Source organism: Macaca nemestrina, chromosome 5 (genome assembly GCF_043159975.1).
Source record: "Macaca nemestrina isolate mMacNem1 chromosome 5, mMacNem.hap1, whole genome shotgun sequence".
Classification (NCBI taxonomy): domain Eukaryota; kingdom Metazoa; phylum Chordata; class Mammalia; order Primates; family Cercopithecidae; genus Macaca; species Macaca nemestrina.
This window is the reverse complement of record NC_092129.1, coordinates 30390820-30409830: the sequence shown is the minus strand read 5'-3', so window position 1 is coordinate 30409830 and position 19011 is coordinate 30390820. Positions and strand designations below refer to the sequence as shown.

General features: G+C 38.4%; 1 protein-coding gene across 11 annotated transcripts in view; it reads right to left on the bottom strand.

Annotated features, from left to right (window-relative positions):
- Nucleotides 1–19011, bottom strand: part of LOC105465552 (nuclear receptor coactivator 7) — a 165044-nt gene that overhangs the window by 135520 nt on the left and 10513 nt on the right. For 3 of the 11 annotated variants that reach the window (XM_071096406.1, XM_071096407.1, XM_011714014.2), the window contains exon 2: nt 2373–2573. The exons of 7 other annotated variants lie outside the window; for them this stretch is intronic. The gene's annotated coding sequence lies outside the window, so the exon portion shown is untranslated. Of the gene's footprint in view, nt 1–2372; nt 2574–3842; nt 3963–19011 lie in introns of those variants that run through there. One more of the 11 variants, XM_071096408.1, reaches the window with a different exon arrangement.

The following is a 19011-nucleotide window of genomic DNA, read 5'->3' as shown; positions in this document are numbered from 1 at the left end:
TCCTTACTTCAAAAGAGCTGTGATGAAGACAAAGTATTTTTTGAATCATCAGCAAAGTGTTCCTTGTTTGTACACATGGCACCATTTAAAAGAACAGAACCAGCAGAGACCCCTTAACTACATCAAACTGACCCACACAGCTGGGGGTTACACAGCTGGAGGTCCTCAATGATCTCCCCGTCCCAGTGGCTAGGTACATGTGTCTTAACTTGCAAATTCTGAGCTGCAGCATTCGATGTTGTCGACTCTGGACTACTTTTTCTAGCTCATCTCCAAATGCTTTCTGGCTCCAAAGGTTTTTTTTTTTTTTTTTTTTTTTTTGAGTCGGAGTCTCACTGTGTCGCCCAGGCTGGAGTGCAGTGGCCGGATCTCAACTCACTGCAAGCTCTGCCTCCCGGGTTTTTACGCCATTCTCCTGCCTCAGCCTCCCGAGTAGCCGGGACTACAGGCGCCCGCCACCTCGCCCGGCTAGTTTTTTGTATTTTTTTAGTAGAGACGGGGTTTCACCGTGTTACCCAGGATGGTCTCGAACTCCTGACCTCGTGATCCGCCCGTCTCGGCCTCCCAAAGTGCTGGGATTACAGGCTTGAGCCACCGCGCCCGGCCTCCAAAGGTTATTGAAAGACACTGGAGTGTATACCAGACTGGATTTAAATCACTGCCGCAGCACAGCCAGTGCTGTTGAGTTAAGGAAATTAATTAGTACCTCTCAGTCTCTCAGCTGTGGGTCACACAGCTGTGGACCCACACAGCAAAGCATGACTTTTTGGATTCACCTCCAACATACTGCAGTTCCTTGAATACCCAAGTATAACAAGTCAGGACTAGAAAAACAGCAGTATATCCATGAGGCCCATCAGCTGTTTTCCCAACAACATGTTTCTTAATATACAAATGAAATGATGACAGGAGTACACAATGGTCACACTGTGTTTGGTCACGTAAGGAACAGACCAAAATGGACCTTTCTATGCAGGCATTTCCTCCTAGAAAATAGTTATATTTGTACCAAAATATAACAGGTGTTCCGTCTCTCAAAGCCACACTGTCATCTAAACAAAGCAAGAATATTCAAATTTCAATGTTAAACAAGGTCAGAAATTTGAACACTCCCTATAACTTTAGAGAAACCTGGGAAGGACACAGAACCAGATATAAACCTGTGCCACAAACTTACAAGGGTATCCAGGCGCAGTGGCTCATGCCTATAGTCCCAGCACTTTGGGAGGCCGAGGCAGGTGGATGGCTTGAGGTCAGGAATTCGAGACTAGCCTAGCCAACATGGCAAAACTCCATCTCTACTAAAAACACAAAAACTAGCCAGATGTGGTGGCACATGCCTATAGTCCCAGCTACGTAGGTAGCTGAGACACAAGGATTGCTTGAACCTGAGAGGCAGAGGTTGGAGTGATCCATGACTGTGCCACCGCACTCCAGCCTGGATGTCAGAGCGAGACTTTGTCTCAAAAAACAAAAACAAAAACAAAAACAAAAAAAAACAACTTAAAAGGGGAGCAATCAGATAATACCCCCCAAATAAATAAATGCTTGTTACAAAAACAGTGCAGCAACAACAACAACAAACCCAAAAATGAATGGCAACAAATAACTAAAAAGTTATTCCTGGTGATGAAGCAAGGTGATGATCAAGGATGGGCTCCGGATCTGCTATTTGGGAAAGGGTTTGACATCTTTGAATGGCAAAATGAATGGAGAACTTATCAACTCCTATTCCATTATTCTCTGCCTAGGGTGCTCACATTTGACCCGAGAAAAATTAAACAAATGTGAGTTTCAGTGGTCTTTTACCTAAGATGAGTCAAGAGATGCCATCAAATATCCTACATACTCTAAATGAAGACCCATCTCTGGGCTAGATAGATCATTTTACAAGTTCTCTCTTAGAAAATAACATGCAAACGAGATTTCTAAAAAGTCACTGGTGGGGTGAGGAACTGTAGAAGATGTAGAAAATGCCAGAAGCCTGAAAACAGGCAAATGCATTTTAATTTAGAAAGGGTAATTGTGCAAACTATACACTGAAGCATATCATCACATAGATTCCCAGGAATATTTTAGAAATGATCATTTAAGGCAGTTTGGTAAGAAAATAGAGAAGGGAGCAGTGGACCCTGAGATCTAGAATGATCCCAGAAAGCCAACGATTCGGCAGGACAAGTGGGTCGCTTTTGGAAACATCTACCATGGACCAAGTATTCTGCTGTAGACACAAAGAGGAAGACAGCATTCATCAGCCAGGAAGCTCAGGAAGAAGAGGCAACTATAACTTATCAGCTGATAAAATGAGATGTGAGTGCTCTGATACTAGTGGTCACAAGGAACCACAGAGCACAGAGCATTGAGCAACTTACACTGCCTCAAAGGGAAGGAGTGTCCCGGCAACGTCACAGGTGATGCCAGTGCTGGGCTGGGAAGGAGGTGCAGGAGTTTCCCAGATGGTGGATGCAGAAGAGGTCAGGCTCATCAGGCAGAATGAGGATGTGTAAGCCTCTGGCAGGAATGTGTGGTGTTCGGGGAATCCTGAGTGATCTGGTATGGCTGGAGTGCAAGGGCTGGTAGAAGAGAGGACATTCAGGGAATGCTGGCTTAGTCAAATCACACTGACCTAATTTCCCTCCCTGACATAGCTACTATTCTAGTGGATTAGGAAAATGAGGAAAACACATGTAACTGCACTTAAGAGGCATTTGATAAATTTCTCTTGTCTGCTTATGGATAAGATGGAGAAATGTGGGTTGGGTGTGTAGGTGGATGTTTATATGATTAGATGAATAAAGGAAATCACTGAATCACTGTACCAAGAGGTATGTGTTGACTGACTGACCAACCTCAGTTGCTCTGAGAGCTGAAATCCATTCTGAACCTGGAGAGGGAACGTTAATAGCTTAATACAGTATTTTTTCTTATGCTCTGTCCTCATGAGTATATTTCCCACTAACTTGAACAAAAACATAGAGGCCTCCCTTATCAGCCATTTGGAGAGGTAGGTACTTAATAACATCCTGGATAGCAACATTAGGATTCAAAAGCCCTCGGCTGTCTGTAGAAAGGAGTCAATTATTATGAGGTGGAAATTTGCTCCCAATGAATCTCAGGTTTTACTGGTGAGGTACTAAGAAATGAGAGCGGTACAGTTTAGTGTTAGCACAAGTGAATATGATTTGTGGTTTTAGATGACAGTAAGGTTCATATATGAATTACAGTTGGGTAATTCCACTGTGCACCTTCCTCCCCACCCGCCTCCAAAAAACCCACTAGTGCTATCAACCCAGAATAAACAGATTATAATAGTCTGTCACACCCTTTTTGAGGATTAGACTCCATCAGGATTACTGCATTTATCTAGGGATCTCACACTATAGGGAAATTAGAACAAACAGGATGGTTAAATGGCATAAAACTAGATTTTAAGAATATTGGTCAAAGGAGTTGGTCAGGAGAGAATACTTGGATTAAATGACAGCTGTTTTTAAACATCTGAAGGATCTTTATCCAATAAAGGATTTAGGCTTGAGAGACAGATCTCCAAAGAGGTAAACCTAGAATTAGACATTAGATGTGGAGGGAGAGAGGTCCACGGCTCAGTATAAGGAAGAACTGTCTGAGAGATAGGTGCAAACAGCTGCCTGCAGATGGAATGGCTTCCTCATCTTCAAGAGTGACAGAGCACATACTGAGCAACTGTTTTATATGACTACTGTAGAGACGCAGTTCTCAGCCTTATCAAATTCAACACCTCATCTAAATAAATATGTAAACCATTTTATTATACGCCCTTCATAATATTGAGATGAAATTCATAGATCATGTAATCTACTTACACATTTAATTTTATAAAATCATCATGATGCCCCAAAGGAAAGTATTTGATCACGAGTATTCCAATATGTAAATTCTCAGACACAGTCCATTAGAAGACATATTATAGATTCATATTGCTCCTACAGAAGAAGATATGAAATTCCCAAGTATAAGGGTCAATTCTTCATTTTCTTGGACTGCCTCACTCATTACAGGGCATTTGGCACCTCTGCTTGCCCCCAACTAAACGCCAGTAGCGCCCTTCCCATAACCATGCCAACCAAAATGCCCCAGGAAAGGGTACCACAACCAATGAGAATAACTATTAAAAGGAAAATCAAGCCCCACAAGCAAACTTGTATTTTAAATTAGTTTTTAAATTAAATGTTTTTAAGTTCAAAAATTCCTTTAAAGCCGAGATTTTATAAACTTCATATACCTGAGAAGTTCTCTGTTTTCCATATGCTCTGTGCTTCATCTGAGAAGTTCTCTGTTTTCCATATGCTCTGTGCTTCATCTGAGTAACACTTAACCCATGCTATTAAGGCAGAGGGTACCTTTTTTCTTTTTTCTTTTTTTTTTTTTTTTTGAGACAGAGTCTCACTCTGTCATCCAGGCCGGAATGCAGTGCCATGATCTTGGCTCACTGCAACCTCTGACTCCTAGGTTCAAGCTATTCTCCTGCCTCACCCTCCCAAGTAGCTGGGATTACAGGTACCTGCCACCATGCCCAGCTAACTTTTGTATTTTTAGTAGAGATGGGCTTCCGCCATGTTGGCCAGGCTGGTCTCGAACTACTGACCCCAGGTGATCTGCCGACCTCAGCCTCCCAAAGTGCTGGGATTACAGGTGTGAGTCACTGTGCCTAGCCAACGGTTACCTTTAAAATAAGATAGGCCTGGTTAAAATCCAGATTCCACCATCTACAAGGTATGTAGCCTTGGGTAAGTTACCTAATTTCTCTAACCTTCAGTTTCTTTATCTGCAAAAGGGCTGTTACACAGACTCAATGTGTAAAAAAATCAATGACTAGAATCTGGTGCCCCATGGAACAGAAAATTCTATCCATTGACATTTCCATGCATTCAAATATCCAAGTGTTCATGAAATACCATTTTCAATATATCTGAAGAGCCACATTCAAATCCGCCCCAAATAGTAAACTAACAAAGCTAGGCAGACCTAGTAAATATAAAGATGACAGGAAACAGTTAAATATTTATTGAACATTAACCATATGCACCAAATTTTTTGTTCAATACTGTTACACACACTGCTTGGTTTAATCTTTATGACTGCATGAGGGAGTTAATCTCAATTCTTTCCAGATAAAGAGTCTGAACTTTAGAACAATTAAAGAATTTATTCAAGGTCAAATAGCTATAAGAGTTACAGCCAGAATGATCAGCTCTGTCTGACCCCAAAGAAGGAACCACTAATAATGGCCTGTAAGGGTAGGCTATTACTACACATAATTTTCACATGGATGCCTAGTTCTTCCTGGATTTAGCCACAGTTAAAAAGAACAAGACGGAGGCTGGGCGCGGTGGCTCACATCTGTAATCCCAGCACTATGGGAGGCAGGGGCGGGTGGATCACCTGAGGTGAGGAGTTCGAGGTCACCCTGACCAACATGGTGAAACCCCATCTCTACTAAAATTACAAAAATTAGCCAGTGTGATGGTGCATTCCTGTAATCCCAGCTACTCGGGAGGCTGAGGCAGGAGAATTGCTTGAACCTGGAAAGCAGAGGTTGCAATGAAACGATTTCGTGCCACTACATTCTAGCCTGGGTGACAGCGAGACTCCGTCTCAAAAAAAAAAAAAAAAAAAAAAAAAGAATAAGAGGGTGAATACAGCTTTATGGCCAACTGTCTTTAAGGATGTAAATACTGACCTGTATTGAGGTTAGCCATTACTACTCATACTAAATGCACTTTAGTAAACATGTCAGTACATTCAACAGCTATTTATTGCACTGAGTAGGTTTCTAAAGAGCTAACTGGAAAGCACATTCTCTTAATTCACTAAATTAATTACCCCTTAAGTTTTGAGAACAGAAGAAACCAATCTATTTCCTCACAGAAAATGGAATTGGTAAATACAGATAGTCAGAATTTGGAATTTTGATTTAAAAAAAAAATACATTTATTTCTTTGTTGCTCTTAAATTATGAAAGTCTGCTTTTTTTCTAGGCACTAAAATTGTAGCTCATTTCTAGAGTTAAAAAATTACAGTTCTATAACATTTCTACTAAATATTTTAAATATATTGAATGCATTCTCTCATTAACACTCATAAGGTATAAGAAGTCAGTTTTGAAGTTTTCTACCTGCACACAAAGATTAGAAGGGCCAAATCTGCATTATCATACAGAAAGTTACTGGAGGTAATGAAAACAGAACAATCTATCTGCTGATCTCATCTCCTAGTCATAAGAGACATCCTCTTTCTCACCATCAATCACTACTGGGTACCTGCGACATGTTTTTGATTACCTGTCACAAGAGGTGTGAAAAATATGATGCCTGCCTCACCCACAGCGGAGTTTCTAGAGATACCCCTACTATGCTGTGGCACCGGAAGATCACTTCAGATCATCTCTAAGACAAATCTAAAGACATTAGGCTCCAAGTAGCATCAATAAACAGGAGACATGGGAAGAAAAGTTTGTTTTCAATTACTTCTGGAATTCGTTTTAATACTACCAGACAGATTCATTCCTAAACCATACAGTCTCTGGCCCATTTGATTTTTTTGCAGACATATTCTAGCTCCAGTCCAAAGGAAATAAGCTGCAAACTTCTGGAGTCTCTAGACTGGTACAGAACTCAATCTCATTCCCCAAATCCTTGCAGAGAATATATGCCAATGTGAGTCACTGTGCCAGGGTCCTGTGCTCACAGCAAATGCCATCACCAATGCATGTGTCCTAGTCTTACACAGGGTCCCAATGCAATCAACTTCAAGAGAGGAAAAAAAAAAAAATGTGAGCAGTAGTTACCACTACTACTATTACTACTTATTATTATTTGGTGGGGGCTATTTCGTGGATCTGAATTAAGAGTTAACTGATAAAACCAACAAAATTGGATAGATGAAAGGCATTAAAAGATAAATGGAATGCTTTTCCAAAAACATACAGTATATGAGTAGCAAACACTCCTTTTCAAGAATTAAATTTGAGTGTCTTCTAAGACTTTATCAACAAGAGACAATCTACCAGTTAAACTGCCATTTCACTAAAGAAAAGGCCATGTACTTCTTTGCCTTCTGTGGATGAGATCTGCAATTGAATGCATTTTCAAAATATACTGGCATACATTCATACCTGTAAAAATGCAAAATAAAATAACTGAATTATTCTTTTTTTAATGTGCTTTCAGCATAGTTACATGGAGAGTATAAGTGGCAATAAACAACTTATGCTTACTCCTAAATAGTGCCTTGTAATGTATTTATGAGCAATTTTCTTCAACTCAGTAAGCACTTAGAACCTGTTTTATGCCTACAACTGTACTATTTATCTGAAGCTTGTGACTATAAAAAGGACCCAATGTGCTCTATAGAAACTTCAATTTTTGACAAGGGAGATAAGATTTACATAAAATTATCAGAAAACAGGGGCATGAAAAAGTTACGCCAAATAAAACGTATGACACACAGAGGAAGTGCTAAAAGGGAAGTAAGAAAATGGCTGGGTCACACGGGCCAGTGCTGGTAGGGAAAGTGTTAAAAGTAGGACATCCCCGAAAACCACAATTCAGGGTTATATTTCAATAGTGCCACACAATTAACAATCAAATCTATAAACCAGAAACAGTTTTATCCCCGACGAAAATGTTATCTGTAAGAGCACACTCAAGACAACAGCATTTCTGCCAGATTCTGCCTCAGATGTCTTGGTAACAATGGAGAGAGGCAAGTAGTGTTGTGGTTAGCAAAATATGGACTGTGGTAAATACACAAACGTGGGTTTAGGAACGAGACATAACAAAAAGTGTCTAAGCAGCAGGGAATATGCCCAGTGTGAAACTAAATCAGCATGGAGAAGTACAAGGACCTCTTCTTGAAAAAAAAAAATTATGTGTGTAATACTCAACTATACATTTCTAGCAGACTGGGTTAAGAAATCAAGTCTATGGTATACGTACTTTTTTTTAAAGGTTTATTGAGTTGCTTGTCATAAAACGTGTAGAATTCAGAAGAAAATGGCTTTCTGGTAGACTGGATTGTTGTTCCTAATTACGCACTCCTTCCCTTGCTGTAAGATAATTATACATCCATACTCTTTGCTGGGCAGCTCTGTGATGCTTTGCACTAGTATACAGAGTATATGACCACATCTGATTTTTCATGTGACTTGTTTTGACCAATAGACTGTGAGCATTAATAGTCATATTCATATTGACTTGAAGCACTAAGAGACCTGGCAAGTTTCTGCTCCCCACCAGCAGAGTATGCTCCAGGTAGCTGCTTCTCCCTCTTCAGCTTGGATTCCAGGATGAAGACATGTGGAACAGACCCGAACCTGTACCTCAGCTTTGGCATCCGACTTAGCCTTTGCCAAGGCCAGCCTGCAGAACCCAGCCAGGAGTAGCTAAACCACAGTCAACCTGCAAATCCATGAAGGTGAAATACATATTTGTGGATATAACCCACTGCGGTTTGGAGACAATTATGTAACATTATCACAACAAAAAACCCAATACACCCTTAGAACCATCCTGATCCACAAATTACTTCATGGAGTTTTACCAGAAAGATCAAAACCACATAGTACATATTATTGTTTATATGAATAATTCTACCAAGGCCTGAGATACCAAAGCCCAGACACAAGACAATTGACACAAATAGCAGAGGAGGCTTCCTTTTCTTCCAGTTGTCATTTACCCCATAACCACTTTGCATGGCTATGGGGTTTTAGCTGGGAAGGCATCATTTGACAAGAAATTGTGCATTGTCTTGGTATATGTACATATAAGGGTTGATATTTCTTACTGTTATAGGTTAAATTATAGCATTCCAAAAAAAAGGTATGCTGAAGTTATAATACTCAGTACTCCCGAATGTGATCTTATTTGGAAATAGGGTCACTACAGATACAGTTAGTTAAGATGAAATCACACTGGAGTGGTGTGGTGCCCTAATCCAATATGACTGGAATCCTTATAAGAAGATGGCCATGTAGTGATAGAGACACAAAGAGAGAATGCCATGTAGACACAGGCCACACTTGGAGCTATACTGCTGAAAGCTAAGGAACTCCAAGGTCCAGCAAACTACCAGAAGTTAGGAAGAGAAAAGGAAGGATTCTTTTACCGGTTTCAGGGGGAACATGGCCCTGCTGACACCTTGATTTTGAACATCTAGCTTCCAGAAAGTGAGAACATACATGTTTAAAGTCACTCAGCTTCTGGTACTCTGTCATGGCTGCCCTAAGAAACTAATATGCTGACTTTAAATTACTTTTATACACTATCACTGTTTAAATTACTTTTATACACTATCACTGCTCCAAAAACTTTATTACTTTCTCAACATGTCCATTCTGCCACGTTCTCTTATAATTTAAAGGAAATGCAGGCATGCCATTAAGAAAATTGGTAAAAATTATTTACCAGTTGCCTCCTGGGCCCAGATGTTAATTCGATGAGCTTTTTGTTCATCCAGTTAACATCTGGGTCCAGGAGAGAGTTCAAGCACAGCTTATTTGGGTAGGTGGACTAAGAACTGACCTGATAATCAAAGAATTATTTTATCCTATAAGAGTCTTTGGAACATTCTGAGAATGCAGAATCACCATGTACTATGCCACTCCTATCACACTTTCTATAGCAATTTTACACTGACAAACTCATACTGCTAAGTTTCTCAGTGCACACTTATGCTACCTTGTGTCATTTTCTTTACGTTATTTCTTTTTTGAGATGGTGTTTCACTCTGTCACCCAGGCTGGAGTGCAGGGGTGCGATCTTAGCTCACTGCAGCCTCCGCCTCACAGGTTCAAGCGATTCTCCTGCCTCACTGCCTCACACTCCCCTGCAGCTCGGATTACAGGCGCGTGCCCCCCACACCTGCCTAATTTTTGTATTTTTAGTAGAGACAGGGTTTCATCATGTTGGCCAGGCTGGTCTTGAACTCTTGATCTCAAGTGATCCACCTGCCTTGGCCTCCCAAAGTATTGGAATTACAGGCATGAGCCACCATGCCTGGCCCCTTGTGTCATTTTCTAATTATTGTTCCTTATGCCCATATTCCTTCCAATCAGACTGTAAACTCTCTAAAGGCAAGGAATGTGTCTTATGCTGTTCATCCATGCAGAATTATGCACACATCACAACTCTCTGTTCAGGCTGTACACATAATTTATGTTTAATAAGTTGATTTTTGACTTGTTACGGCTAAGTAACAGAAACTGACTTCAGGTTATGAAACAGTATTTAGATTAGTGGCCTTTTATTTAGATTAGTGGTCTCCACTTTTTATTCCACATCAATAAAAGTATCTGAGCATAAGCCTCTAATTACTTTTACTTATAAAAACACATCTTCTCTACTAATAATTATAAGGCATATAACTAAAATAGAAGTCATGAAAACAAAGACATTCTAACAATGTCTTTCTGTACCTTCATGTGATGCATGAACTTCACTTTAGAAACCACCAGTCTAAACTATGAGAGCAGGTATGTGACAACATTCCCTGGGATTTGGTCCTTTCCAGGAAATGGACCTATAAAATTCTAACACATTTATAAACTTAATAATTATCGGACAGAGTCATAAAATTGTCTAGATCAAACAAGCAATATTTTAAAGTTGATAGGATTGTCTTTGCAACTAGGATTAATTTGTATATTATACTACTAGCCCCCTATTATAAATGCATTTGCTAACTGTGGTGCTCTCTGCAATTAAACCCTTTAAGTTTTAGATGTTAGAAACAAAAATCTATTATCAAGTCTTCAGGCAAATATCTGTAAGACTGAGAATCCAAATGATATAACATTCTGATCTTGAAAACACGGAAAATAGAAGGATGAGCAAAGGGGATGATGAAACAGAACCCTCATACTTTATCTCTAAGAATGCCATCAACACAACAACATCCGATTTTCCTGTGTTCTACAAGCATGTGGATAACGCTGTACTAGAAAATAGAAGGACATTGAGTAATATAAAACACAACTTCTATAAGCTTACTATAAGAACTGGCCCAGCGCAGTGGTTCATGTCTGTAATCCCAGCACTTTGGGAAGCCGAGAAGGGCGGATCATTTGGGGTCAGGAGTTCGAGACCAGCCTGACCAACATGGTTAAAACCTGTCTCTACCAAAAATGCAAAAATATTAGCCTGGCATGGTAGCGCATGCCTATAGTCCCAGCTACTCCAAAGGTTGACACGGGAGAATTGCTTGAACCCTGGAGGTAGAGGTTACAGTGAGCCGAGATAGCACCACTGCATTCCAGCCTGGGCAACACAGCAAGAGTTTGTCTCAAAAAAAAAAAAAAAAAAAAAGAACAACTAAGCAATAAAGTAAGCCAATATTTAGTTCATTTGTGGTACAAATGCTTAAGTGCCAAAAGAACTGAAGTCAGCATACAATAGATGGGTTGGAAAGTATTCATGGAATTAAGTATAAACTTGGTGCAGAAGACTGATTTTAAAGGAAGAAATGTGGAGGGAAATTCCAGCTAGCAAGGACAGCAAAGGCTTGGAGGCAGGAATTTTTCTCCTGTACGTGTGGGATTACTGAGGATTCTGACCCCACTAAAGTGCCAAGTTCATTCAGGGAAGAGTAGAAGAGAAGGGTGAGTGCATGAAATGTAGAGAGGACACAGTGCCATCATCATCTAAGCCACATTCTTGGGATTAAACTTCCAGGAGAAAGTCCCCACCACTAAAATCTCTTAAGTCGTTTTACTTGGTCTGCTTATTCTTGAAGAAACAGGCTTGGAGCTGATCTATACATAAAGCAAGAGAGCTAAATGCAAGAAAATACCAAGCAGATGATGTGTGGGAGAAGATTTTGAGGAAGTGAAATATTAGTAGCTTTAAAAGAAGGAAGAGAAAGTAAAATATGTCAAAATGAATATGCATTTGCTTTTAAAAAGTCAAAAATATAAAAATCGGATGATACATAATTGTAATAATGTTCAATAATTATAATTACAATACATATGGATAACAAATAAAAATGTGAAAAAGGAAAACAAATCTCTTATGATCCTATTAGTGAGAAAAAATAGTTTGTCACTTTCCTGTTTTCTATGCAAATGCATCTTAAAATCAAATTAGAATTTTTTGTATATACTTTTTATGTCTAACTCAGTTATTATAAACATCTTCCATGTAATTAACTATTGCTCAAAATCATTATTTTAGTGGCTAAATATCTTTTCATATATATTTACTATCACTTAAAAAAATGACTCCACTGCTGAATTTTTCTCAAATTTTTACAGTAACACCCCTGATAATAACTGATACTTATACAGTTGCTTACTCTGTGCCAGGCAGGGTTCCAAGTACTTTACATAAATTAATTTACCTAATTCTCTGTACAATGTAGGAGGTAGATACTATTATTATCTTCATTTGACAGATGAGAAAACTCAAAGCGTGGAGAAATTAACTTCCTAACTGCACAGAAGTGGTAACTGGTGGAACAGGATTCCAAGCCACATAACCGGTTCTGGCATTCCTGCTTTTAACCTTTCTACTATATCAGTGGCCTCTCAAAGATCATGGACTCATTACGGAACTTCAGCTTAATGTCTGATTGTTTCCTTAGGATATACTCAGAAGAGAATCACGAGTGCCAAGGGAGTCCATGAGGCACACTGCTCTCCATTGAAGGTATACCATTCTACCCTTCATGAGCTAAAAACAACCTCACTCTTGCCAGCACTGTAACTAACTTTTAAAATCTAATAATCTGCATTTCTTTGATGCCATGAAGTCAGTATTATTTTCATGTCTTGGACATCTTAAGTTCCTGTTTTGTGAATATTTTATTCCTATTTCTTGTTATAAAGGTTTTCAAAGAGTTAAGACATGTTAAATAGAAATTATTTTGGAATGCTCTGTGATTCAAAATATCAAAGAGTATTGCTAACTAGTTGTTTCAGTGGGACACTATAGACAGGCAGAACCCCGGGGGAAATCACCGGAAACTAGGGATGAGGGCTCAGCTGTAAACACCTGCAACCATAGAACTGAGCAGACCTTCCCAACAGACCCACGAATAGCCTGAAATTGAGATTTATCCCATACTACAGGGGCGACACTTATCCAATGGCTAGAATATTTAGCACTGCTACTAAGAGCACTCTCACTTCATGATATCAGCACGCCTAGGGAAACAAGTCAATAAATTCAATGTTTGTATAGTGCCCCAATCACAGAAGAAACATGAAAGCTCTTAAGGGATCTCAGACCTACGGATTTATCTCACAAATTATTTCTATTCTATAAGGCATACCTGGTTAGTGATAAGAACAACCCACTAGTCAGAAATTCCACATGAACAGTGCTGAACAAACACTATTAAACTCTCACTCTCTAAATCCTCTGTTGATCAGCTATCAAAAGCAAATTACCTCATGCCAGGCACTTTGCAATAAAAACCAAGCACTTAAGATCTCTGATTACTTGGGTTGGAATTAAAAATATTTCATTCACATACTTAGGAGTCACTTCTTAGATTGGACCACTCTCTCCAGATGGCTCATGTCATCTATCAGGGTCAATGTTCAATCCTTTCAATGTCTTAAGAGTACCCCTTTTGCCTGGCTGATCCCCAAACTTCAGTGACACCCTATATGGAGGCTTTCACCCCTTTATGTACCAACCACAGAAGAAAAGTAGAGTGGGAGGCATAAAAGACACTCTCCCAGATGAGTGTCATAATAAATACCAAAGCTATTTTTAATGGGTGTTAACACAGTGTTTGAGAATTAGTAAAGTAAGCAAGGGCTGCTAAAAAAAAATTGATTTGGACATGCACAGGTGGCCTTCCATATCCATGGGTTCTGCATCCATGGAATCAACCAACCAAGCGGATCACTTGAGGTCAGGAGTTCGAGACCAGTAGGGACAACATGGTGAAATCCTGTCTCTACTGAAAATACAAAAATTAGCTGGGCTTGGTGGCACATGCCTGTAATCCCAGCTACTCAGGAGGCTGAGGCAGGAGAATCACTTGAATCTGGGAAGTGGAGGTTGCAGCGAGCCAAGATTACATCACTGCACTCCAGCCCAGGTGACAGAGGGAGTCTGTCTCAAAACAGTGGGAATCTGTCTCAAAAAAAAAAAAAAAGCTTGAAGAAAAAAATGAATTGTTGGATGGTTGTGTACTGAACATGTACAGACATTTTTCCTTGTCATTATTCTCTAAACATTGTACTATAACAACTATCTACTTAGTATTTACACTGTATTGGGGTATTTCAAGTCATATAGAGATGAGTTTAAATATACAGGAGGATGTGCATAGATTATATGCAAATCCTGTCACATTTTATATCAGGAACCTGAGCATCCTCAGATTTTGATATCTGCAGGGGTCCTGGAACCCACCCCTGGAACCAATCCCCTGCAGATACTGAGGGACAAGTGATTTATATTGAGGTGGGAGGGGGGTGGAGAGAGAAGAAGGATGAATAATTAAATAAAAGCTTCAACTTTGATTTTTTTTTTTTACCAATCTTACATACTATCCAAAATCATCGTTAAGTTTTACCAGAACGTCAATTTTGCTAGAAGCAAAGTATAGCTATTAGCTATAACACAGCTAATATAAAAAATTATTCCTAGTATGGAAAATTATTCCTAGTATGGAAGCCTACTTGGGACACTAATTACATGTGGAAGGCTCCATGAGTTTACAGAATCTCAGCTAAGAAATGCCCCTAGAGATGACACCAGAAATGAGTGTGGCTTGCTCATGAAAATTGGACAGCATGTTCCAAGCAGAGGGAAAAAACGTGGAGAAGAAAAATCATACTCTATCCATGTGCACAAAGTGGCAATTAGTTTTGTATTTCTAAAAGACAAATTTTTAGCTTGGGGATCCACAAATAAGGATATGTAGGTAAATGGTATTTGCTGTGCATGATAACAACTTGAACTTCCATCAGGTTTTTTATGGGTCTATGAAATGGGTCAAGGGGACTTAGCTAAGAATGACTGTGGGTAAAACGCATGACAAGGAGGGATAGAGACAGGAGATGAATCTCTCAGGGTCCAAGAGAACAGGGTAAGATGTGCAGATTCCTTCCCGTGTATGATGGAAATGTTTTAGAAGGTCTGATGGGGGAAGTTTAGAAGGACAGCCTGCCGAAATGGGGCGGCTGAAATGCAGAGCAAGGCAGAATGCAGACAACAGTCCAAGGCATCCAAGGAGCAAAACAGAAGCAGTGGGGATGGAACAGAGTGAATTAGAGACAGGTTAGGAGAGAAAATGAACAGCTTCCATGTTCATATTTGCTTGCACATGCATAAAATGTCACTAGAAGATTATCAATTAACTAACACTGGTTACCTGTGGATTAGTGAAATGGGTGACAGGTGAATGAGTATGAGAGGGAGTACTTTCACTCTAGAGTCATTTGTACCTTTTGAACCATGAGGATACTACCTATTCTAAAAATAAATTTTAAAAAAGACATGAAGGTTATCAGAATGAGATGCCTCTATGTAAAAACCTGCCCAGGTCCCCCTCCAAACCCCCTCTTATGTTTTAAGTTGCACTTTTGAATTCAGATCATTTTTATGCCAAAGGCTACCAGACTGTACGAATGGCTGACCCTTGAGAAAGGCCGATCTTTCTGCTTACCGTGGTGATAAATATATCAAGCTCAACTTATGATGTCGATGTAAATACTGGGTTACCTGGGTAAATTCAACCAACTTAACAATTAGGTGTTAAAACATCAATATGAAGAATTAACTCCAGGAGCTCAATCTTTTAGATTTCATGGTAAATAAAAGAGGCTCAGAGAAGACTCCATAATTTATTAAAACAAGAATAAATCACATGAATCACTGATGTGAAGGTCAGATTTTTGATCCACTCTGGTGAGTGTTATGCTAAGTTAGGCCCTTTGGCTGAAAATGACTTTATTCTATTGAAACTCCTGTTCAACCTATATAGCATTTAAGGCAGGTACTCCAAATATAATTGACTTAAATTGAATGGCTTTATTAATTTCAAATTAGTAATGAGTGAATATACATGCAAGAGTTTAAAAAAAAGTTTTGTAAAACTATGTAACATTGTTTTCCATTTGGCTAAGTTCAAATGCACTAAATTTGCAATTCTTGTTCAAAACATTTAATGTAACCAATTAAACTTATTCATCAAAAACATACTGTGTCCAGAGATCAATTGTGCAATGTTTTCATTTATTTGGTTTTATGTTTTATAATCTGCCTTGTTCCACAAAGGATATGAGTCATCTTAAAAGAATATAATTCAATCAAATGGAAAAGTATAATTACATAAACATCAGAATCAAGAAAAACAAGGTAGAACAGAAGCTCAAGACCATAGGGAAAGACAGAATATTAATATTAGGTTATGAATTTTTATATGATTATTAAAATTCAGTTGCAAATTTGACTATTCATTTCCTAGTTGCCAAGTTAGAAAGGGAAATATAATCAATGATTTGATTCTCATTTTGCATGATGAAAAGACAACACACACACACACAAATTGTTCAGGGTAAATAAAGTTTTTCTTTGGCATTTAAAGTTAAAAGGAATTTCTTGCATGAGTCTTCAAACAGGAACTATAGAAAGAACCATGATCATAACCATATTTCTAAAGTAACATAATAGTAATTTTCCTCCAGCTGTATTAATAAAATCCCTCAGTGTGGGCATATGGAGGGGGGGTGTGTTAAGAATGCAAAACAAGGTACCAAAGTACAGATTCTGAAGATCTGGGTAGACTCCTGGTCCAACAGCTAGTATTGGAAGGGAATAGGTTGACGTCATGGCTTTTGTTCAGCCAACCCCCCATAAACATCATTTCTCTCAATTAAGCTTCTGATCAAATTTAGCAACAGAAAATTCATATTCTCTGGAATGTGCAGAAACAAATGCATTTTGTATCACTGTTGAGGGGAGACCAGTAGACAACAATTACTCTTCATGTACTCCTTATATCTGAAATTCAAGGTCAAACAAATTTACTTCTGTATATTTTTTTCTGCAGTCAACAATTTTGATTCCAGTACAAGTGAATTGAGTGGATCCTGTTGAATTTAAACAAACAAAAAATTATGGACTGGGATTTTAAAAACAATGGTAAATGGCATTTAACAAGAAAGGAATAGAGGTTTCTAAAATACAGCCTTTAGGAAGATAGAGAAAGACAGAGGAAATCCAGGTCTTGGATTGCATTCTGGTGGTGCTTCTGGAGGCGGAGTGCTGGGGAATCAGGAGGTAGGACCCAAGAGAGAAACATCCAATCCCAGAGGCACTGCGCATTTGGATGCAGGACACACAAGAGAAAAATACCTCTTCGAATCTGAGATTAGAGCTTTTATTTGACTGTGATTCCAAGGCCAAAGTAATAGCAGTTAAACTGAGCAGTTAAAGGCTCAACTCCTACGTGTAAAATTAACACATAAGTGCTTACAAGTAACAAGGTAAAGAGAGCTTACCGTAACCAAAGGGGAGGGCTTTTTTGAAAAGCTTAGTGTGCAAGGAAGAGTCAGGTAAATTAATTGCTCAATACCCTGGGTTACAAATTTAAGAAGTGTAAAATGTAATTATCTTTTTTACAGGAGAGAATTTAGGATTTGTTTTAATAAATCATAACAAATTAATTTTTTTCATAAGTTCCCTCTCACTGTTGGTTCCTACAGTCTTATTACCTTTTATAGAAAAGTTTTGTTTCCTTATCCATCTAGGAACAAAATAAGTAGGTTGGAGAAGCAATAGTAATAAAGTATGGCCTACCATATTGTGTAAAAATAAGTCATTTGGGTAATATGAAGTGAAGATGGTAAAGATGCATTAAAATGTCAGAAAGAAAATCTGGGAGCGCACCCAGATAATATTGTTAAGCAGAGATTGAAAGAAGTTCACACTGACTCATGAAATTCATGCGATGGAAAAAAAATGAAATCAAAACAGAAAATATCATAGTGTAAAAATAAAGCAAATAAAGTGTGATGCAGTTAACCTTTTTTTCTTTTTCAAAAACATGTAACATTTTAAAGCAGTTATCTTCCACTGTATCTTCCAAACCCTCATTTCACAATCTCCTGGCTGTCAAATTTAGAAACTGATGTGTTTCTATACTTAGGAGAAAACAGTTTAAATTGTGCATCTATATCTTACATTTTGAATCATTTAAGAATCACAGACACTTCTAAATGTTTTATTTCTACTTTTGCCTGTAATAAAAGACATGATAATTAGATCAAACCAGAAAAACTCAACTCTAAAACAAGTTATTAACCATCACTTATTAACCAAATCATTGTTTCCTCTGGGGTAACTTAGAATTTTCTTTGAAACACGACTTTTACTTTTTAAATTGTGTTTGAGAGCACAGTTGAAGTAGGCATGATTACCAATGAGACTGGAAATTTTGCAAGCTTAGACACGAAATGAACTTAGGAGTTGGGGAGAATTACCTCATAACCTTAATGACACATTACAGAAAGACAGCATATGGTCCTAAAAATGTCAGAATTGAAATATAAATGTTAAAATAACTGAGTTTGCCTATTTATATGAAGAAGCAATTTTTGAAATCCAATTAAATTTCACCAGCCACAGAACAATTCTGTGATTCTAAATTGTGGTTTTTAGATGAAAGCTTGAAACACAGTTCATTCATTCAACAAATAACTAATGAGCACTTATTCTGCATAAGATGCAGAAGATTATAGGATTTAAAAGAAAGATTCAAGATTCTGTCCTTTTTGAGCTTATACTGAGTCACTTCTCCAAATTTCTATACCTAAGTGACTATAAAATTGGAGCTTACAGTGATGCATTTTTCAAAACTTTAAACCTTATACCTGAATATAAAACAAAAAATGATAGCCTGGGAAGAGAGAATCTTGCCAAAAGCTCTAACGTATAAACTTTACACCTAGAGGGGAAAATCATTCACAGATAACCAGTTTCTAAGAAATACAGAGCATAACACCGAGTT